General features: G+C 50.0%; 1 protein-coding gene across 4 annotated transcripts in view; it reads right to left on the bottom strand.

Annotated features, from left to right (window-relative positions):
- ELFN1 (extracellular leucine rich repeat and fibronectin type III domain containing 1) overlaps nucleotides 1-23772 on the bottom strand; it is a 103972-nt gene that overhangs the window by 27604 nt on the left and 52596 nt on the right. For 3 of the 4 annotated variants that reach the window (XM_069030155.1, XM_069030156.1, XM_069030157.1), the window contains exon 3: nucleotides 18521-18649. The exons of the other annotated variant lie outside the window; for it this stretch is intronic. The gene's annotated coding sequence lies outside the window, so the exon portion shown is untranslated. The remainder of the gene's footprint in view (nucleotides 1-18520; nucleotides 18650-23772) is intronic. 4 annotated transcript variants of the gene reach the window in all.

The raw sequence follows: 23772 nt of genomic DNA on the forward strand, positions 1-23772 counted from the left end.
TTCTGCACTGATGAATGTTACACATCCTACCTCCAGTTGTCTCAGTCCTGGAGCACAAACCAGCTCCCTCAGTCCATCTTCCCTGGGGCATGTTTTCAAAACTCTGTGAACTCACTCAATTTGTCTGAATCTTTCTTAGAGTTATGATGCCAAAGCCTGGAGATATGTATCTCCAGCTGATGCATCACTAGCACTAAATAGAGCCAAATAAATTACCTCTCTGCCTTCTATCCAAAGCTATTACTACATCTGTGGGCAGCATGAGCCTTTGCTCTCCCTTTCTCAAGCACCAGGTTATTGTCTGATGCTCAGTTTGAGGGCTACTCCACTGCTTGAGCCACTCTCCTGCTGGCTTACCAGTCCTTCCTCATCCTGTATCTGCGATTTCAGTATCGCTTTCCTAAGTGCAACACTTTGCACTTGACTTTATTGAATTTCAGTGTATTGATTTCAGGCCATTTCTTCAATTTATCAAGATCATTTTGCTCTGAGGAATCTGGCAGCAGCTTGTCTTATATCTGCTCTGTTGACAAAAGGTCTTTAGACCTCAGGGCTATCAAGCGAGAGCTTTGCATTAGTCCTGAAAATAGTCAGAAAGAACCACATGGGAGGCATGGGGACAGTGGCAGGTGGAGGTGACAGCCTGGCTCACCCAGAAACAGCCCCACGCTGCCATCTCAGCCAGGCAAGGAGCAGAAGCAAGAGGAGGAGACAGAAGGAGCGAGATAGAAATGCTAATGGGTCCCCACGGGTGAGAGCAGGGATACCTGCTGAGAGATGCTGGGACCCTGCTGCAGCCCTGGGGACAGCCCTGGAGCAGGAGGATGGAGGGGAGATGAGCACTGGGATTTAATGGTCCCTCTTTCCTTTCAGGTCAGCGTGTGAAGAGCTGCCCTGTTCCCACCTGAGGGCTCGCCAGCAGACCAGGAGAAGCCCTGCAGCACCAGGCATTAATGGCATTATTTAAGGACAGCAAAACTGGAGTAAGATGGAGAAAGAAATCCACCCTGGTGTGCACAAACCAGGTCAGATGCTTTTATTGTTATTCCTATTATTTCTATTATTATTATTATTATTACTGTTACTATTATTACCCAGAGGTTGGAGTTCTCCATTCTTTAAGGTAGAGCAACAATCTTGGGAAGCTGCTGCTTGTCCTGGGGTGGAAGGAACAGCTCCCAACCCTTCTGCTTGGGCACACTGCAGGAGCATGAGGCTTTGGACAAACATTATGGAACTACAACAGCATCCACCTTCCCACCACACTGTCCTCCCTCTGCTTCTCCCACCAGCTTGCCAACAGCCCCTTCCTCTGCCTCCTCTTCCTGCCCCTTAGGAGGGCTGAAGTTCGGTCAACAATTACCCACATGCTGGCAGGAATTTCCTAGAAAACTCTGCAAAAAAGTACCTCCTGCAGAGCTGCTTCCTGATAAGTCCCCATTCTCCTGTGGAGGGCAGGTGAAACAGCTGCTGGCACAGCGGGAAGGCTGGGAAAGCATCGGGAGAGAGCTGCCAACAACCCTGGGGAGGAGGCAGAGCAGAGGCGTAATGGAGGGACTGGAACAGCTTGGGAGAGGGCAGTGGAAATGGTTTCCTTGGGAAAAGGCTGGCAAGCCTCAACTGGAAAAAGGATAGCAAGGAAGAGATCGGAGAGCTCCTCTGGGTGCAGAGGTCATGAGGACAGAAGAGGAGCAAGGTTTGGGTGAAGCCCTGGCAGCCACAGGAGCTCACCTTGGCTCTTGCCATGGTAATGATGCAGACACAGACGTGTGATAAGCCCTACTCTGCACACACGTTAAAATCTAAGTAGCTTATGAATAAGTAATAATCCCTTATTTCCAGAGCCATAATCTATATTTAATTAAGAAAATAACTAAATGGTGGCAGTAAAAGGGGCAGTGTGGGGAAATGGAGAGAGGAACACTGCAGTATGAAAGGGAACAAACAGCAGCCTCAGCGTGGTAGAGGCAGCAGAGCCATGGCCTCCAGCTTGGCTGCAAACCCAAGGTAACCTGGCCTTCAGAACACCTGTCTGCAGCAAAGTCTGCCTCAAGAGGCTTCTTGGCTCAACAGGTGAGCTGCAGTTGGCCAAGAGGGACTCAGTCATTCACAGGCAGGGGTGAAATTTCCTTCTGTTCAGTGATGCTGGATTGTGCACAGAGAGCAGGGCACCAAAGCAGCCCCCACGCCCTGTATGGGAGCATTCAACAGACGCCTCCAACACTGCCACAACAAACTGTCTTACAACAGTGTCCAATGTCCCCTAATGTCAGGCACTGGCAAATGCAAGCAAGCCCTGCAGCTGAGTAGCACGCAGGGCTGGCGAGCTGTTAGCCTGGAAGGGGCCATGCCAGCCCAATGCTGGGCCAATGCCCAAAGCACGTAGAGGTGCTGATATAATGTCTGCAGGAGCTTGTCAGCCCAGGCCAGAGCTCATGGCAGTGCTCTGCTGGATCCCTTAATGCCCTCTTGGGACCACCATCCTTCTCAGTATCACCCCAGCACCCACAGGCATTGGCTACTTTTCAGGGGTCTCTGCCAACTTGGAGCCAGTGCCAGGCCAAGGCTGGAGTTTGGCTTTTCCCCCGGTCTCTGTGCTGCGAGCGCTGGGGATGGTGCTGATGTCAGCTCTGATCACCCCTGCTCTGGACAAGAGTGATAAAGATGGACAGCAGTGTGGCCGTAAGATAGTCCAAATACTCAGCACCTGTGTCCAGAGCCCTTCCAACCCCACCAAAAGCACATCCCAGCTACATCCCCAGACCTTTCCCTCCTGGCACCTGTCACCGGTTCCCCAAAGCATTGCCACAGCCTTGCTCTGTTAGCTCTGTTTTACTTCTCATTCCACTCATGGGGTCTGCAGGTGACAGATACCCCTCTGCTTCCTTGGATTGTAGCAGTGGAAATGACAGCACGTTTTAAAGGCTGGGTTAAAGAGAAGAAAAAAATCTCAGTTCACATACTGTACATTATAAATAGACTGTCTGGTTTCTAAATTGAAAAACAACAATAATCACTGCTAAGAGCCTGCTGAACAAAACCAGCCTTATTACCACTGGGACAAATTCATATTTACTAAAAGAACACAAGTATTTTTTAAGCTACTCTTGAGCTCCTTAAGTTGTTAATGTCCTGCTGCTTCCCCTCGCTGAGGTCCCTGGGAGTGGTAACGGAGAGCCACAGCAGGGACCCGTGGGCAGTGCAAAGTGGGGACAATCCTTTCAGCTGTGGGCAAGAGAGAGGAAGGTGATTTGAGGCAGGCTCAGCTATGCCAGGCTACAAAGAGAGATGCCATCAGGTTTTTTAGCTGCACTCTTTTCCTCTAACTGCTGTTTTATGGCAGGGAGACGGGAGGTCTGGAGAAACATGGGTGGAGAAACCTGGTTACGCCTGGGTGGAGATGAGGAGCAGGCATGGGACAGGCTGTGTTTCAAGGGGCACAGCCATTCAGCTAAGCCTGTCTTTCTGTTCCTTTAAGGAAAAGAGGAAAGCACAACTTTCAGAGGACATGGTGTGCACAGAGCCCACCAGCACACAGTGGGCAGCTGTCCCTGTGAAGGCACTGCTGAGAGGTGAAGGAATGGCCCAGGGCAGCTGGGTGGGCAGGTGTATGAGCTGCAGGGACTCCTTGGATTTGGATTAGCAAGGGGGATAACAGAGATAACTACCTCACTTTTCCATCACAGCTGTCACACTGCTGATAGCAAGGTCAGGAGGAGGGCAATGAATGCACTGAGGGAAGTGATCCCCAAAACTTCCTGTCCTCTACTCCTTGACCAGAACTAGTGACCGGGGCAGGGAGGTGGGTCTGCATAAACTGTGCCATCGGGAACAGGGTGCATCTCAGTGGGATGAAGGGCATTGCTGCCAGGCAATGTGCTGAGGGTGCAGAGCAGGCTGAGTTCTCATACAGCACAGGCACGGGAAAGGAAAATTAAAGCAGCCCCATGCCAAGGTCCTGAGATCTTCCTTTCCTCTCTTCCCAGGCCATAGTACAGTGAGATCACTAGAAGCTGGCTGCTAAATCTGACCTGTGCTGTATGTTGGGAACAGCATGGTACCACAGAAATCATCAATGAGCTGCAAAGGTGGCTGCCAACCCAGAGCCAGGAGCATGGCTCGAGCAAGTGGAGGACTGGAGCTGGTGGAGGCAACGCTCTTCCATCTGGGTTCTGGTCCCTGAATGAGAGGGCTGGACAGCATTAGCCATCACTGATCTGGAGCCAGCATCTGAATGACTGCAGAAGAAACTGACCCTGCTGGAGCCCTGCCTGGGCACTGTTTCAGGCATAGCTGCCAGCGGGCTCAGGCAGTTGGCCTGTCCTGTGTACTGATCAGCACAAGTGATGTGGGACTGACAGCGTTCCACAGCCCTGGCCACAGCAGCAGCTACCCTGAGCAGAGCTCTGGAGCAGCCATTCCCTGGGAGATGGGGCTAAGTGGGGCTCTCTGCTGGAGCCTGACTGTGGCCACTGGTGAGGAAGCACAGACTGGTAAGGCCGATCTACCAAGTGATGCCAACTGCTCCGTGTTCCAAGTTGTCTTTCTGAGTGCAGAATATAGGTCCAAATGTTACAGAGAAATAAGAAAGGTGTAGCCATGGAGGTAGAGGGGAAAGGAAAGGAACAAAACCACTTTAATAATGAATATATTTTGTAGACATGTCATGCCTCTTGCCTGCTGGCATGGCTTAATATCCATAAAGCAAAGAGGAACTGCTTTTAATGCTGGAGGTGGATGCTGGTCCTCAGAAAATTGCTAAGGGGGCATTAATGAGGAGAGACATCTGGGAAAGGCTCCAGGTGCATTGGCTGCATGCACAGGAAATGCTGCAGTACTGCTGTCAGCTAAATATTATTCCTGTGTTGTGGACACGTGGTCCATGAGGACAAAAGCTTGGGAACCACGGGTCCCCATGTGGAGGCATCAGCCAACCTTAGGAGGAAGGTGGATGGTGCCTTGGTTCTCTGCTCCACAAGGCAGCTCCTTCCCTTCTCTTGCACACCAGGACAGTTGGCCCCATCCTTTGACTTTGCTCAGCAAGAAGGTCCACACAGTCTAAGGGATGGGACAGTCTTGGTCTGTGGAAGCCAGGAGCCAAAACTGCGGTGGGACGTGCCATTACATCCATCCTGCCTCTGCTGGGCACGCTGTCACCAGAGACAGGAGTCAGGGACAGTGTCACCTCACAGCCACCACCACTGCCATGACACAGAGGATGGGGAATAGCCCCTCTTCCTGCTGTTCTGTGAAGCACTGGGTCAAGCAGAGATAAAGATCACCCTTTGGGGCTAGATGGAGCCCTCCATTGTGAAAGAAGGAGCTCTGAGGTTACATGGAAAGGACAGAGGGCAGAGGCTCAAAGCATGGAGCATCTCTCTGCAATGTTTCCCGAGCCCACCCTGAGGTGGCTGCTGGGTGTCTGGGCAGGAGGCACAAGCCCTAATGCATTGATCAGGGATGACCTCCTTGGGATGTTTCCCTTTCAGCAGCACAAGGCCCCTCCCAGGACTTCAGAGGGGTGTTAAACCCAGGAGGGATGGCAAAGTGAGACCTTTCACATCCCCAGGAGGGCTCTGTGTGCTGGGGGCTGCTATTGGGAAAGGGGGGGGGTCACTTCTGCTGTCACCGCTTTTTCCTAAGGAGAGGGTATTGAGTGCCAGGATTTCACTAATCACATTTTATGTGCATTTTAAAAACCCTTGAAATCTTCACTTTTTAAGAGCATCTGCTCCTCTCCCACCCGCCCTCTAATCTGTCAGGGGCTGCCTCTCATGTCTGCTCTCCCTCTGCCCTTCCTGGGACCACCTCCTTCCACTTACACTGACCCACTTTAGGCATCAGATTTGCAGCCCAGCAGCTCACCCGGGGGAAGAGGCTGAATTCACAGAATAAATTTGCAGAGCCAGGGAGCCAGCCAGGGCCAGGTGAGCAGGAACAGGCTCTCCAGGAGAGAGAGACAGCCACGGCCACACACACGTGGAGAGGCGAGAAACCTGCCAGGGAGAAGGCTGGGAGTGAAGGATGCTAAGAAAGCATAACTTCACAGTATGAACGGAATAGAGGGGGAAAGGGGGAAGAAAACAAGGTAGGAAGGAGGTGAGTGAGGGGAAGGCAGGACAGAGAGGGGCACGGAGCAGTGGAAGGGAAGCTCACCAGGGGCAAAGCCCTGGACAGCACAGCTGCTACTTTCCAGGTTGCACTGCAAAGGAAAGGTGTGATGTGGGAGAAAGCCTGGTCCTAGCACAGGGGGAATCTGCTGCCCCAGAGGGGTAGGGCAGGATGGGGGGTAGGGAATTTGCTGGCTTGGTGGATCTTGAGGGCTGCCGGGACTGAGCTGTAGAGAGAGAAAGGAGGGATGGAGGAGGCTGAGTATTTGGAGATGCCTCAGCATTTCAGGGCTTATTTAAAATGAACAGTCAGCTCCTTCAAGGTTCACCCCATGTGATGGAGCAGCCCTAGCTCCTGACAGCACAGCAGAAGCAGCTGCTGTCCCAGGGTCCCAGCAGAGGGATGGAAACCCTGAGCATGAGATCCAGAGAGCTGCTACAAGCAAATCCATGTGGCAACATCAGAAAGCCATGCTGGGGCCGAGCTCACAGGCAGACAAGCTTAGCCCTCAGAGAGCAGGGAATTGCTATCTGTCTGTGTCTCCCTCTGTTTTCCCTGATTTTATTGTGTTTTCCTTAATTGAATCACACACACACATGCACACAAAGCCCCAACTCATGGTGTAAAGTCTGTAAGGAAATGAGCAGCAAATTAACGTTCCAGGAGGAGCGATGCTGAGCAAACACATGACACTCGGCACGAGCTGCGAGCAGGAGCGAGGCAGCAGGAGGAGACAACACAAACTGGCAGAGAGGGAAGAGGGAGCTGCAAAAAGGGTTTTCCAAGCAGAAATGGGGCCCAAAGAAAGCAGAACAAAGGAAGAAGGAAAACCTGAGAGGAAGAGGGAGAGGACAGCGCAGATGATGCTTAAAAGATGGTTCCTATAAGGTCACTGTGCCCAAACTGTCACTGATCCCTGTGTGGAGCAGTTCAGAGCACAGGGAGAGAAAGCTCACACAGCTTGTGGCCAGGGGATGTCTGGGTCGAAGGGACATGGCTCAAAGTCCAAGGGGTCCTTCACTGCTCCAGGGCTCTCCTGCCCAAATATGAACAAAACACTCCTCTGGACCCAGTATGCAAGTCCACCAGGGCCACTGTCACGACTATCTCAGCCTCTCTCCTCTGGTCCGGCAATCACACCCGTCCCTCAGCTCTGAGCTCAGCCAGGACCCCCACTCCCCTTCCTCTTGTACCATCTGGTGTACCTGCAGCTCCACACAAGATGCACATCCTCAGGAAAATATGGGATACTGAGGAATGATGGACAGGTGGGGTGAGACCATCATATGCTGGGGCATCTGCTCCAGCACTCCCCAGGCTCCTCATCCCCACAGAGCTGCACCCCAATGGCACCATCCAAACCCTGGATGGCCAGTGCAAGCCTCAGCAGTCTGTGACCACAGTGCAGAGGGCAGGGACACAGAGGAGAAGGAACATCTCCCAGACAGAGGGGTGTCTGTGCAGTCAGGCAGCACTCTGGTCCCTCCTCACCTCCCAGCTCACCCCTGCTCACGAGGGGCTGGGAGGCAGCACAGCACTGATCAGCCACTCCACAAGATGAGGTGCTCTTCAGAACTGGAGAAGTGCAGGGTTAAAGGATGTTGATTATCCTGCCCAGGCTCGCTGTGACAGGCCTCACATGTGTTCAGTCACATCCAGATATGAAGCCACTCTGGAAAGCAAGACATTTATTCAAAGGAGCAGCAGCACTGCACACACATCTGCCTGTGTAAAGGAGAGCTTCAAAAGGGCTGACAGTCAGAGAACCCAGCAGTAACCTTTGGCTAATTAGCTGTCTTGATTTTCTTGCAGTTTATTTTTATACTTCTTGGGCTCTGAAATGCATTTACTGTAATGTCAGAAAGGCCATGGTAAATATAAAGCTTTCTAGCAATAAGTATATCCACCCCACTGAGCTTTTGGGACTGACAGCTCCAACTTGGCATGGGCCAGCTGGAGTGACAATGCTTTGCTGAGGTTTTTGTCTTGCACATGATTTACTGAGACTGTGCTGGTGGAAATGATAAAGGCACCTGGGGCAAAGCAGGTATGGGCATGGAGCACAATGAGCACGGAGCAGAGGGCACCTGTAATGGTGCTTTCCTGAGGTCAAATCACAAATGAGCAGAAAAGACAGAGGGGTGAGGAAGTCTGCAGGATGCAAAGCCATGAGCCAGCTCAGCAAGGAGAGGTGAGGTCAAGAAAAGCAGGCAGCCAGAAAGCTGGGAGTGATGCTGAACCTGCAGAGAGAAGCAGGTGGGACCCCATTCTAAGCATTAAGGTATCATCAATGGGAGCTGCACTGCTCAGAGAGCCTGTAGGAGCCACAGAGCCTTCCTGCTCCTGGGCAGAGGAGAAAGAAGCCTCTGGTTAGATCTCAGACAAGAAGGGATTCTCAAGTCCCACTGGGCTGGAAGATGACAGTGCCTATTGAAGCAGGTCACTCTGCTCCCCACCCCAGCGGTGCTCCATGTATCACTGCACGGTGCCACAGACACCCTGTGACCTTTGTCAGAGGGGTTGTGACTCTCACTGACACCCCAGGGCTTCCCTAACAAAGCCAACCTCTCCATTCCTGGCTGACACCCCCTCCATCCCAGCAGCTCCTGCACTCCACAGACTCTCCATGTCAGCGCTGCTGAATTCCACTTGGCCAAGGTGCTGGGGTTAAGGTGAGGGTGTGCACAGCCTGAGATGCTCCTGCTTCTCTCTGTAGGGACATGCAGCCCACTCTTGCAGGGCATCTACCTCCTGCAGCCCTGGGGCTGGGCACAGAGATGGGACCAGGTTGAGCCACGCTGTGAGGAAACATGAAGGGTAAGAAAACAGCTTCGTTATCTCCGCGCTGTGATCTCCAGCACAAACCACTCAACATGTGGCTCTCCCTGGAACTGTGCACAGAGAAGATCAGTGGGAAGAACACAGAAAAGAGACCAATGCATTAATGATCAGAAATGAAGCAGAGCTCCTCTGCCCCCAGATCTAGCAAGGAGACTTCTGAGTCCCTGCAGATGGGTGGCAGGCACCCAGGACTTCAAATGGCCTCCCCCCCTCGGCTGCTGCTCCTCCTGCCTGGCTGGGTGTCAGTCTCAGGACTGCCCTGTGTACCAGCTGGGGGAACTCGCTGCCAATTAAAAACCAGGCTCTTCTATCCTTTGAACTGCAGAGAAACAAAATGCGTGAATTCAACCTTTGCCTTTTTTTTTCCCAAATGATGTCAGGAGTTGAGGAGACAGGACAGTGCTGAGTGCAATTGCTGTTGAAAGCTGCTGGCTGTTTCAGTGTGGTTCTTGAACTCCACCAGCGCAGCTGTGCTGGAGTCGGTAACTGCAAATCTTTAATTTTAAGGGTCAAATCATTATAGACTCAGGGAAGTTAATAGGAAGTTTACCTTTGACTCAGCTATGTAAAATCAACGAGAAATTCCCAACTGATCATAGTGACACATGGTTCCATCTCCAATCCCAAGCATCCCTTCCTACAAGTCAAACTCGTATTTTCATTTTTAAACCCATCCTTAAAATTAGAGCTTGTGCTGCCTGATCAGAACCAAAATGTCTCAGATGGCTGGGCTGGGCTTTGGGACTGACTTCAGCCAGCACTCTAATCTGAGTCTCCTCACTTCTGCTGAGGTCCAAGTGTTTCAGGACTGAGCTCTTTGCTGGGATAATGCGTCTGCAAGGCACAGCACAGCTCTGTTCAGGCCCTTGGTGTGCACTTGGTTGGGCCCTGGCTGCTCCTGAAAATCCCTTTGGCCTCACCCAGGCACTTTAAAAGCCCTTAGTACAACAACCTGCACCTGGGTTGCTTAGATGATGAATTCCATAGGGGCAGTTTCAAAGCATCTTGATTATCATCAGGTTTGTGAGCAGAGCAAGGCACTGTGGTACCCACAGTCCTAAATCCCCACACAGGGTGATGGTGACCAGCAAGCACTGAAGGTTTCAATGACAAGGAAGGAGTTATTTCATTGCTCCAAGCGGAAAAGGAGAGACATGCAGCACCAAGCCCTCACCCCTATGAGCCCTTTTATTGCCCGTTTACCTCGGACAGATCCCAGCCCTCTGGCATGGCCAGAGCCAGGGCATGGCACAGGGATCTTTTAAAGGAGTTGGTACCATTCAGGGAGGGAAGGTCCTGAGCTCGTAGGTCATGCATATATACCTGCATATACATTATTAATGCCCTCCACATGACAGCTGCTGGCTGCATCTACAGACTCTCTCCACTGATGCCTCTCTCTGAGTCACGGCTGCGTAAAGCTCCTTGACAGACCTGGAGGATGAGAGATGTGGTAAAATCCCAAACATGAGTATTGCATCAAAGGTTCCGTGGTTATCAGAGCACAAACAACATCTCCCTCACAATTTCAGGGGCAGGGTAGTGCTAGGGCTGTCTAACCATCCTCCCAGAGCACAGAGTCCATACTCAGGGGCACAGTGAGTCAGGGCCAGTCCGAGATGCTCCACGGGGGTGCAGTGAGGTGGTCTGTCCATGCTGCTGGCAGAGGAGCTGGGGAACTCAGTGAGCATCTGGTGGGTGGACTTGAGTGGGATTTCTCCTGCATGGAGAGCTCGGCAGTCCTCCATGCATGCCTGGCTGTGTCAGTCACTCTTGGTTTAGCTGACACACAGGAGAGAGCCTCATGTGAGACTTTCAGAGGATGCTGCACACTAATGGTGGGAGATTGCCCCACGTACCTTCAGGGGTGGGCAGAACCCGAGGCACTATGCAGCGCAAAATGAAGAGGGATGGCTGGGACAGTCTCCCCTCTCCCCAAGATCTTTCTTTTCTCATTACCATCTTTCTTATTCTCCCCAGGCCTTTCACCTGCTCTGAAGCTGCTGCTGCCTCAGCTACCCAAGATGAGTGAAGGACACGTGAGCAACCTGATGGACACAACAGCCACTTCCAGGTACTCTGCACTGCCACGGGCATTCATTTACAGACACTATTCCAACCAATCCTTGAGGCTGGGCAGGAGGTTTTCCACCCATATCTTGCTGAAGCTCTGCTCTGGGGGATAGCTGTGGCACTGAGGAATCAGCACTGGGCTCCAAGGCAGGGGGACCTGCATGGGGAAAAGACCCCATCCCACTCTGGGAATAGACAAGAAGAGAGACATCAGGGAGGATCACTACTTCTGTAGTGGGTTTATTAGCAGAGAACTCTGCTCCTTCCACCTCCATCTCTCTGCAGAGTCAGTGACTCCCCCACCATGTATTACATTTTATTCTATAAGTGCAAAGCAATTTCCATTGAGGGTAGGGACAGTGAAGCACAGAGAAAGAGGAGAATAATAACTCATTTTTCTTTAATCCCTACCATCCCAAAGGATCCTGGTGCCGTTTGCTTTACTTTCTATATGTATGCACAGTTAATTAGCATTACCACAGAACTGCAGGTATTCTCAGACTTAGTAGAGGGAATATCTTGTAATAGAAGGGTAAGCAAATTGTTTCTGCTGTTTCCATTACAGCCAACTTTGATTATCCAGGGTAATGGGATAACAGGGACAAAGCAAAAACATAGATAACATGAGACTGATGCAAATTAAGCTGGGGGGAAAAAAGTGATGCTGAGAGTAATGGAGGAAAGAAAGGTCAGTGATACTGATTAAGGAGCATGGAGATCCCTGCGTTAGCACTGCCCTCAACTCACAGATCCATACACAGTGGTACCTGGGCACAGCAGTTATGGAGCAATCTATAGGGCCTGTCACTGTGAGAGGGAAGCAGAGACATCCTCTGCACAGCAAAGCCAAGCTGCAGCAGAGGGAGGCAAATTGCATTAATGCCGAGCATTTCAAAGCCTCTCTGTGAGGGATTTGCCATTAAAAGGAATAAGATTTGGGCACTCAACCCACCTCCTCCCTACACGAGCAGGAAGAAGCCCAATTTAAAGGTCAGCATCTTAATGGTTTTCGCTGTGTATATACCAGGATAATTCCTCTCCAAACAGAAATCCAGCACCTCCTCGGTGAGCCACAGCCTCTGTTTGAAGGAGCACAAGAGCATCCATAGCTGAGAAGGTACAGGAGTACAGACAGCTACAGCTTCTATGTTTAAACAGGAGGGAAGAGGCTCCAACTTCATCTCCTTGCAATACAGCCCAAGATGAGGAAAGGGAACAGTGCTGGAGTTCCTCTGTAGTCCCTCATCTCAGCAAAGACTGGATTCACTCTACTCTGTCAAAGGGGATGTTCAAATCCTTGGCACCAACATCGTGGAGGCAGCTCTGAAAAATCTCTGGTGGTGGGTGGATAAAAAGGGCACCAGTGGAGATGAGAAAGAAAGAAGAGAGGGAGGAATCTTAGAGGAAGAAGAACCTTCTTAATAGGTTTTATTGATTTAACCCAAAGAGAGAACAGTAGGGGGAAATATATGCCATTTAAATGTAAACCAGCAATAAAAATAATCATTAGAGTCATAATCTCAATCTGTTAGCATTTTATGTAGAAATGATCTTAGTGGGAAATATTTTCTGAGTAAACTACTTGCATTTACTTAGTATGAAGGAGACTCTTAAATATAACTCAATCATTATCATGGGCTTTTTTTCAGGGGTTGTTTTCAGTGCTCATTTCTTGCAAGTGCCTGATGATTTCACAGCCCCAGCAGAGCCTGACTTGGAGAAGCTGCTGGCCCACCCCAGTTGGGATCTCCAGTCCATATCCCTGTGGATGTTCCCGTTTCCATACTGGCAATACCTGTGGATTTCAATGGCAGCCAGAATCATCACTCTCCACCCACATGGTGATGAGACTTTGTGAATGGCCAAGGAGGCTGCATCACTTGCTCAGATCTTTTGAGCTGTAACTGAGGAACAGTAACTTCAGGGCATGTCTCCGGACCCTGCATATTCCAGAAGAAGCGAGAACCACCTGACCATCTCTTTTAGCTTTCTCTCTTGTAAAAGAAGAGGAAAATGAGGGGTTTTCCCTTTGTGGAGGAGCTGCAGGGCTGGCAGTGAAGATCCAGGGCAGGGAGCCCTTTCCTGGTGCAGGAGGGGAGATTGGATGTGTCCACCCATATCTCAGAAGGAGCTTTTCCAGTCAGGGCCTTGTCCCCAAGATCAGTCCCCGTGGGGACACGGTGCTGCCCACGTGCAGCTGCTCAGGGGAGGTCACTGTCCCCATGACTCCCACGCCATGCACATCTCAGCCACAAGGAAAGGAATAAATACCCTCTTCTGCCTGGGGACACCTTTTAATCTTCTTGCTAGATTTTCATACGCTAGTCCGGACTTCCAGCTGGGCCAGGCGTGATCTCATTTAGCATTCCATGCACAGAGGCAGCTAAACCAAGGCTGCTGTTTTATCCCATGCGCTGGTAGGGGCTGGGGATGCTCTCACTGATGGCACTGGGGGTTCTCACCACCCTGCAGCAGCCATACCTTGCCCCAGAAGGGAGAACATCCCGTGGAGGTGGGCACCTGGACCAGCATCCCCAGTGCTGAGAAGCTCATCAGCCCCTTGCAGACCTGCTGGTGGCAGGACACTTGTGGGTAGCAGGTGCCAGAGCAGCAGCTCTCCAGGGGCCAGACAACTGCCAGGGTGCCATGCCAGCAGCTGCCACTGGCAGAAGCCACTGCAGCTCCTCGAGTGGGTCTGGCCCTGTGTCCACAGCCTGGGGAGCTGGTCTGGCCCCAGACCTCACCAGGTCTCCAAATTCACAGTGGCCCTCACGCTGTGTGGGTAATTCAGGCTCGCAAGGGGGTTATTAAAATCCATTCAAAGCTAATGTCAGCCAGTTCAGTGTTAATGTCAGTGGCTGAGAGGCACAGCAGGAGTGGGCGGAGAAGGACTTTGATTTCCCCACTCTAATTTCCAAGCGGGGTGGGCTTGGCAGGCAGTGACAGGGAATGGGGACGGTGGCGGGCGGGAGCATGCGGTGCCGCGTGTCACACAGCAGACAGGTGGGACTCGCAGTTTAATCCCAGCAGCCAAACATTTCACTCCATGTTTTGCTTGACAGCATCTCTCCCTGGCTGGCCATTTCAGAGGCACGTTATCTGCCAGGATCTCAGCAGGTGAGTCTGCCTGAGCAATCAGCTCTGCACAAAGGCTGGGAAGGGGCTGTTGGTGCTGCTCCACACGGGGCTCCATCAGGTATTTCAGGACGGGTCATCACACCCAGGCACTTCCTGTCTGGTGCATTTGGAGGTTCAAACCACATGACCCAACTTCTGCCCTGACCCACAGCCCCTCAAACCTGCCAGGGCTGAAAGCAGGGCTCGAGTTTGCTCACGTCGCTCGGGTGAGTCCAAACCATCCCCTGGGTTTTGAAAAAATCAGAGTAATTTCAGGATGTGGCTAGCATCATGCAGGCTAAGATAAGAGTAATCGGAGCTCCAGGCCATAAGCTGATTCCTTGCATACGACAGGAAGGAATTAGCCCCCACCTGGCAGCGTTTGTACACATGGGCACACACCTGGTGGGATCTGAGCCACGGGGACACGTGTGTCCCGATGCTTGCCAGGGACAGGGCGACAAGGATCCAGTGCAGAAGTCCCATGGGCAGAAGAAGGTGCATGGACAGCAGAGGAAATCTGCTCCAAGCATCGTTCACAGGCCAGGTATTGCCCCACCTCCTCACACTGGCACAGCAGTGCTGGGAACCCCCAGGTCTCCTTCCCAAGAGGTCCTGCCCTGGTTCTCCCCCAGTTTCAGCCTCTGTTTGCAGCGGGGATTCCTCCACGTTGGCTGGGAAATGCATTGCAGTCTCTTAATAGCTCATCCTGGCTGGGAGCTTTTCCTCGTATGTAAATAAAATGTGTAGAACAGTGGCCTCATTTCACACTATAGGAGTGCATCAGATGCAGATAAAGGTACTGAAGATGCCTTAAATGATCCAAATTTAACATTTGGTTATGTAGGCTGAATATTTCAGTGAGTTTTTAGGGTAGAAGGTGCTGTAAATGGAGCCTGACCTCCTAGACAGTGAATTTTACCCAGGGATTTAAATTAAGTCTGGCCATTAAGCTTCATCCTTCTGACAAACAAAAATTAGTCTGGTTCATAAGCAAGGGGGGCAGCTGCTGGAGACAGACTGGTCACAAGCCACAAGATCAAAGAGTTGAACAACATCTCTGAAGGGCAGCAGGTCCTGCCTGATGATATGGCCACAATCCAGGTTATTTTACTTTAGCTTGTCTGATGTGTCAAATGAGGGTAACGAACAGTTCTGGGGTCAAAGCCAGGGTTCAAAAGCAGTATTTGGTGCTGCTGTTTTCACCTAGGAAATAGCTGCTATTCAAAAATCAACGGTATTAGAGAAAAGTGAAACTCTAGTGGTTGCCAGCAATCGGCCAAATGGGTCAGTGAGGTGGTTTAGGGTGCCAGGACCACTGAGGAGATGTGTGGCACTAGCAGACCCAAGTCCCATCCCGTGTCCCTGGGGAGAGGGGTCAGGGAGGTGGGAAGGAGCTGCACCTCCCTGCAGCCAGCATCCCATGCCACATGGCAGGTTACCAAGCAGCTGAGAGAGAGAGATGATTTCTTTTGCCAGTTTTCTAATTTATCTAATGAGCAAGAAAATAAATCAAGCTGACAGTCACCCAGGTGGTTTTGAGCCTCAGCTCCTCACAGTCCCCTTGTTCTCCCAGCCCATTTTATAACAGGGGTACCACCCGAGGACACAGCACTAACTCCTGCTATAATCTTTTCTTTACCAACATCACTTAGCAGATGGAGTCATTTAGATGTGCTCACGTTTAAATGAGTGGCTTGCCCTGAAAGGGACAGAGCTGGGGCTGCTGGCAAGGTTTTCGGGATCGTTAGCCTAGAAAATGCTTAGCAGGGGAAGCAGTTGGCAGGCAGATTTCACGGACATGGCACCGCTGTCCTCTGCCAGCAAAATTACAAGGCTGAAATCCTGGAGCTGGATGGGGCCAAACCGTTCACAGCAAACAATTTAATTGATGAATGAAGTGAATTGCCCAGGAGACGGGTTTTAGTCATCTGCTCACCACATGAAGCTGCTTGGAGAAGGGTTTGCACAGTCAAGTGTCGCCTGGGATGGGCTGGCTGGGGCTCCCCATGGTGGGAACCTTCACCAGAGCCCCCTGGGTGCCTCCTCCCTGGCTGAGCAGCCCAGTGCTGCGAGCCTGGCTACCTCCAGGCTTGCCAATCCAAGGTGCTTACAGATGCTACTGCTCCTAAGCCTTCGTGGCTGGACCAGTGCTGGGACCACACAGATGTCAGCACTCGGTGCTGGAAACAGAGCCAGCACAATGTAAGGAGGAGCAGCACCAATCTAAACAGCAAAAGCTACTTTTCAGCTCCTGCAAGAAATTCCATAGCAGTCTCAGAGGTCTCTCCTCTCCAGCTCCCTGACCTCCTACACCAGGCTACCTCCATGAGCTCCTTTCATTTGGTCTAATAAAGTAAATTAGTTCTTGAGCTCTTCCAAGGAGAATAGGCATAAAAATGTACGTTGAGATGAATGCTTACAACCCTTGAAAATACCTCTTGCTTGTGAAAAGGCTTCTGAAGAATGAATAGAAGGGACAATGATTACCAAAAAAGGAGGAAATATTGTTCATGCTGCCTGGGCAGCATTTGACCCAGCCCTTGCAAAGGCTGGAGAAAAAAAGAAGGAAGAAGGCAGGGAGCTGAGACACTAATGGCAATCATTGCTCTGTTGGGAGCAATATCTCACAGTGTCCATGGAGATCAATTGCAAATTATTCAGCCTAATAGTTCTCAAAACAAACTCTTATTCTGCTCCTTTGTGGCAGGCATGGAGCTTTCTCTGCAAAGGCCCATTTTACATCTTAGGTAACTCAGTGCTGGATGGTGTAACGCTCCATTGTGAAATCCCTGCAGGAGCCTTTGATGCCGGCATCTTCCAGACGAGACGCAGAGCTTATCAGCTCAAATAACAGAACTGTCTTTTATCCTTTGTGTCCCAAACCTGCTGTTTTGGCACTTATATTTGTAATTCATTGCCTGGCTCTGGGTCTGGATTCATCTGGACAGGCAAACTGTCTATCTGTCTGCATTGCTGAGTTATTTGTGTCTGCCCCGAGGGACCTGAGCACCTAAGCTCTGCTTATCTTCATTGATGCTTAGGTTCCTAATTGGTTAAAAGTCATTTTGGAAAGGTGGTCTTAAGGGCTGTAGGCTTGAAGATGCTTTCAAAATGACTACCCCCAGGCCAGGCTGTCCATCTTTCCCTGGGACTGCATCCCTGGTTTGGTCTGGTCGGGCTTCCAGAGATGCCCGTGCACCTCCAGCTCTGCTATCCCTCCATTCCAGATCAGTGCCAGCCCACAGACCTGCCCGCCTTTCACCAGCACTACATTTTCTTCAAAAAAGGACAAATGAGGTGGAAGAAGAAAAGGTGAAAACATGATAATGGCTGTGGGAAAAGGCCGCCGCTAAAGATTTGACAATGCTGGAAATAGAGGCTCAGAGAAAAGTTTTTCTCCAAAAATTATTCTTTTCAATCTCAACAGCACACTGAAGAGAAGTTTAAGCACACTTTTTAGCACCTTTTGTACTCAAATTCGAAATTCACCTGTCTAACCAAGCAATAACAGAAATAATCTTTTTTTATCCAGCTGCACATTTTGCTACAGAAATTTGTTTCCATTAAGCTTTTCCCTTTTGTCCTCTTAGAAAGCATATTTTAAATAATAACAGTGTAAAAAAAAAATTACATACTACCCAAAAAACTCAACCCTGTCAACCGTGCACTTTTATACAAAAGTTATCTCCTTCTTTCAATGGATTGATGAAAACCCTTTTCATAATGTCAAGGTGGAGATGAGGAAGAGGGAGAAAATTTCTAAGTGCCCAGCACAGCTAGTCATTTGAACAGGGAACACGAGGCAAAATCTGGTCTCAGAAAACTGAGCTACAGCTCCAACATGAACTCGATGTTCTTTTTCTGCTTTGTAAAACAGAATTTTGTAGAAGTTGGGGTGGAGGCACATACTGCACTTCTCATCTGTGGGGGAGAAATAATGTCCTTTTTCCACACTCCTTAAATCTCAATAGAAGAATGCGAATTCAATCTTTAAAAAAATAAAAATTAAAAATGCAACCATGATAACTTTCATTGCTACCACACTTTCAGGAGTGCAGCAGCCGCAGCTCAGCTGCTCAGGGATTCCCCAGGAAGGTCAGCACTCTGAGATGAGTCCCACCAGGAACCACCCTAAGAACAGCAGCGTGAGAAACACAACCCTGGCTCGCTCTCCATGTCTGCACCAGACTCTTTCCTACTGGCAATGGAAGCCATGAGGCTCCCCTTCACCATCCACTCCTGGGGAGGATTCCCAGCACTGAAGCCCTCTCCAGACAGACTTGTTCTGTCCTTGCCAGCTCTCTCCCACGGGCAGCTGTTTCACACCAGCTGCTCCTCTCACTCCAGAGATGCCATGGACAAGGCCACCCCTCACCTCTGAGCCTGAGTGTCACTGCTGGTTCCAGTCCTGAATGTCTCCTAGTTGTTGTCCTCAGGGGCTGGGAGGTACACTGGACACGGCATTCGGGATCCCACGAGGTGGTCACCAAGCCCAGTATTTGAACTGCAAGGATAAAAGAGAAAGCTTAAGAGGGAGTTTCATCAGAGGGGATAAAAGACTGATTGATGGCTTGATTAACACCAAGCCATCCCAGGGACAGAACAGCTGCTTAAGCCATGGATCAAACACAGAGACACAGGGACCAGAGGGGAAGGGGAAGAAGACCACAGGGAGGTCCAAATGACAGCAGCTGCTCAACAGAGTAACTAAAAGGGAAAAGAAATCCACTTGCCAGTGGAAGAGGGACTGTGAGAAATGCTGGAAGGGGACCTGGGACTGAAGTAGAAAGAATGGGACAAATGCCAGACAGGGATGGAAAAAGATGCAAGGACGATGGACAGCTCTGGGCATGCCCAGGGCAGATGGTACAGAACATCAATGCAGAGCTCCTGGAAGAGTGAGGAGCCACTGCCACCAGCAGCACCAGCCACCCAGCATGTGCAGGTTTTAACTAGCTTAATAATCCTTTTTACACCTGAAGATTGGTCTCATAAACGTCTTTTTAAATCTTAGGTGCGATTTTATTGCTCTCAGTGGTCAGTTCCCACACCCTTGTTGTTTTTCTATTACTTTTGGATGCCTGGCTGGCCAGGGCTCTCTCTGCTTCCCACTGCTGTCAGTTCCTGCTCACCTGTGCTGCCAAACAACCAGTACAGCAAGAAGAAGTGACACTGAGTGTAACAGTACTCATCTTTGTGATATTCAATGTCTTGTTTTATTATCATCTACACAGTAACAGTAATAGCAATATTAGTGACAACCATTTTGTTACTCCTCCTGTTAGTAATATTCAGACATGACCTAAGAGGTATTTCAGAAAGACAACACAAATCCAGTGCAAGATCCAGGAGAATGGGGCAGTTAATTAAATGTCAGAGTGATGGGCAGAGCTGGGACAAGCCTGGAACAATATCAGAGAGCTGGACAACCTCTGACAAGCGCAGGGAGATGGATGGATCTGGGACATGTCCCAGACCTCTCCCTCAGCAGAGGCAGAACCCTCCTACCCACACACGTCTTTAAACACAACATTGTTCCCTCTCTGTCACTGCTTCATTGACTTATGCAGGTGAGGAAATTTGCTGGGGAAAGCTGCCTTCCAAGCCACGTCACTGATCACAGCCTGATCTAGTGACATTTTAATACCTCCAAATGGTGCAAAGGGAATAAAGAGCCCCATTGAAAACGACAGTGTCTTAGAAGTGTGTTTTACCAGCATATGTGTGAACTCACAGCAGGTAGGGGTTTATTTTGCAAAAGATTTCTTCTCCTTTTTCCAAACTAGACATTCATAAGAGAGGCAGGTGTTGGCCAGGGAATATGGAGAGAAAATGGCAGCCGGAGGGTGTTCCAAAACTCCAAGAATATTAGAGAACAAAAGGAAGCCTGTGACAGATACCAGGCAATCTGTAAGCCATCAGGAAGAGTGGAGAGCATAACAGACTAATCGATCAGGCAGACAAGGGTGAAGTGTCACGGGGAGGCAATAGGTAGATGGAGGTCAGTTATGAAATATAATCTCTAAATTGGAAGAAGGGCAGCAGCACAAGAACAGTGACAGGTGTTTGAATGCAGGTAGGTGAACGTTGGATTGGTGATTTCAAGGAGAGTGAATGTTGGATGGGAATATTATGGGAGTAAGGAAAAATAACCTGGTATTTTAGAGACAGGCACATATTCTGTGAAGTGAAAGGCTGAGCTGGAGAGACTTTAAAGTGTTGTTCGATTTCAGAAAATGCTGCTGGAAGACAGACAGTGGGACTCCCTGGTGCTTGTTTCTCTGGGTTTCCAGACAAAGTTTGTCAGGTTAGAAGCAAAAAAAAAAAAAAAAAAAAAAAAAAGGTAATGCTTTTCCTAAACCTAAGTCCTGCAAATAACAGCTGGGATCTGAAAGCCAGGCCAGATCCTTTCTAGTTGGTGCTTTCTCATCAGCATGCGTAATCTCTAATCTAGTTAGCAGAGATGCAGGGAAGTTGCACACTGCCACGCATGAGAAGATGGGGATTCTGCAGGTGAATTTAATTACTCCTTCCACAGAGAAAGTGGGAGTCAATAAGGCACCACTCACCCTCCATTAGCTACCTGGGCTGCACAGACCCGACAGGAAACCAGACAGCATCATTTACTGCTCTTTCTAAGCAAAGCAGGAACAGCAGCGTTACACCCAAACATGAAGTAATTTCTACCAACACTTTTCTGACATTACAAAGATGTCACAAAGTCTTTCTAAGAACAGTTAGACCCAAGCAATTAGAGGTAAATGAACAATTCCTAATGAATAATCGTTTGACAAACTTCACCTCATTTTATGCTCACAAAGCATTCACACACAGATTGCCAAGTCCTCACATTTCTTTGTCAATGGATATAACTTGCTGTTTTTTTCCACTGAGCAAATAGCAACGTAACAGTTCATTGAAAAAATCAACATTCAAGCACAGGCTGGGTGGATGGGTTATGCCAGACATGTGGTGCTGTTCCTCCAGTTCTTCCACTGGGTGAGGGATTGGAGCAGCTCCAAAAAATGCAAATCAGGACTGTTCCATCTCGTGTTTGAAATTCCCTTTTGTCAAATCTGTCAGTGCTGGAGCACATTGACTGGACTGAGCCATGGATATGGGCAGTGTGGGAAGGGAGCCAGCTGAGGTTCCTCTACAACTGATGGCGAGGGCCAGGTATCATCAAAGCCACTGGAGAGGTAGACACCAAGGACACACTGGAGAACCTGGAGACCTTAAGATGATGACCCCAACTCCCTTAAACCCTTAAAACCACATGCTTAACTCTCCACGCCCAGTGCTGGCCAGGGCTGTGGAGAAAGGGGCACAGGTGAGCAGCCCAGGAGGTGGAAGCACTGGTGAGGCTGGACCAAGGCTGGCAGCCGAGCTGCTGGTGGGCTGGAGAAGCTGAGAACAACGTGTGCTGTAGCATGCAGGGGCATAAGAGAATGTGGGGCAATAAATCAGGCTCTCAAAGCAGAGCATACTAAGAGATCAATGGGACAGACATTAGACCAAAGGAGCAAACTCCAGAGAGACAGGAGCAATTCTTCTCCTCCTCCTTCTCCCCCATCACTAAGGACTTTTTTCCCCCATTTAATACCATTCTCATTGTTTTTAAATGAACAGCAAAGCCGGTGGGTTCCACGTGGCATTAGCAATGTGTTTGTGAAAAGAAAAATGACTGGCTCCTAGCAGGATTTGATAAAAGCCTCTCCAAGTTCTGAGTGATTTACAGCTGGAGAAAACAAACATGGACTGATACAAATGCAGAGAGAGGCAGAGCCGGCACCGACATCCAGGTACACTCAATTACCAATTCATCAGCCCAAGTGAACTTGAAGGGCTTTTCAAACTCTACACGGCTCGAAATTAAAGGAAATCTTTAGATGGATAACGTTCTGCAGCGGGGGAGAAGAAGACTAATTTGTTGATCCTCAGCTCAGGAGCCCTGGCCTTTCATGGGCAAAGGGCCACGGGAAAGGGGTGCAGGTGGCAGCTCCCACTCCCCACATGGGACCAGGGAATGGACCAAACATCTGGATGATCTTCACACACTGTTGCAAAGCTGTCAGCACACAGCTCCACCTCTCTCCTCACCGTGCCAGTCCCCAAACAGCGTTTTTTTCCTTGTCTCTACTAAAAACTTTGCTTTCACCTGCCCTGGGGGGTAATCATGGCAAAGCTGTGAAAAAAAAACAGTTTTTTGGTTCACTGGCTGAACTAAAAAAAAAAAAAAAGAGGAAAAAAATCCCTGCACGGTTACTCCAAATTGGAATTGTCCAGGCTTTCCACAGGAGAAAAAAAAAAAAATCTATATATAAAAAGATAAACATCTATGGTCAAACAATAGTTTAATTCAATCTGAAACTAACTCATAGGGATTGTCAGTTTTCCCTCCATCCCCTGCCCAGAAACCCGTTTTTTCACAAGAAGAGATGATTTACAGCTTCCCAGCTCCATGCTCCAGCAGCACTGACACAGCCACAGTGTTTGATATCCTCCCCTGTTCCATGAAGCTCCTCCGTGCTGGGGCATGGGGCCCTTCAGTGCTATTCTCATACAAACTCTGAGGCAGCTGGAGGTAGGAACAGAGGGAGTCTGGCTGCTGAGAGACTGCAGGGATCTCTTTGTTAGTTGTTCATGCAGAAACTGTTTTGATTTCAGTGTCTAATTGATATCTTGGGGAAATCTTAGCAAAAGACAGTGCAGCCTGCCCAGACCCCACCTGTGTGTGCTCAGTTGAGGGGCCCCACGCTGCCAGTGCTGATGGAGCCCCAAGGCTGTGGGGCTGTCCCTGTTCCCGTGCTCCACATCCTCGTCCCACAGGTTTGGAGAGCTGAACCAGCATGGGAGCCCTGGGGCAGCTGGAAGGGTGGGTGCTGAGCTCCACTGCTGCTCAAATTTTTGGCAGAGAGGAGACTTTGGAGAGTTCTGTGCCGTGATGTCTGTTCATCAGCAAGGAGAGCTGTGTCAGCCTCCAGTCTCACTGGGGAGTAGGGACTGCCTGCATCCCTGTGGAAGCTGCCAGCATCATGCCTCCTCCTGCCAGAAGCAGCATCAAGCCCTTAATTTTCCACTGGATATCAGCCCTCCTCTTTCCTCTGGCCTCCTCCAAAGACAGCAGCCATCGCTCACACCCGCAGCTCCAAGGCTGGCTCTGAACTATTTAAAAGCACAGCAGGTATTTTAATTATTCACGTCAAGCGCGCCTTGCTTGCTAACGACTCTCTGAAGCTGTCATAGCTGCACGGGCTGGAGCAGAGCCCTGCCAGCAGCTTCCCATGGCCTGGCCTTGGGGCAAAGCCTGGGTCTGCAAAACAACCAGGACCCAGTGCTGTCACTGAGGGCAGAGGTGGCACGGGGACGCTTGGGTGAGGAGCACCCTGGCAGATCTGTCCGGTCCCATGGGTACTTGCCCACTCAGCCCATTGTCCAACCTCCTGCCTGGCACCTTGCATCCTCCAGACCAGGGGTATCAGCCAAATGCTTTGCTATTACTGTGAGCTGCTGTGCCCCACACTGATAGATTAGCTCTTGTCATATTTTAAGGGCACTGGAATTACCAAAATGCAAGGAAACTGAGGGGTACTTGTACAGCACAGCTGGGAGGCTTCAGATGAAGAC

This window comes from Aphelocoma coerulescens, chromosome 14 (genome assembly GCF_041296385.1).
Source record: "Aphelocoma coerulescens isolate FSJ_1873_10779 chromosome 14, UR_Acoe_1.0, whole genome shotgun sequence".
Taxonomy (NCBI): Eukaryota; Metazoa; Chordata; class Aves; order Passeriformes; family Corvidae; genus Aphelocoma; species Aphelocoma coerulescens.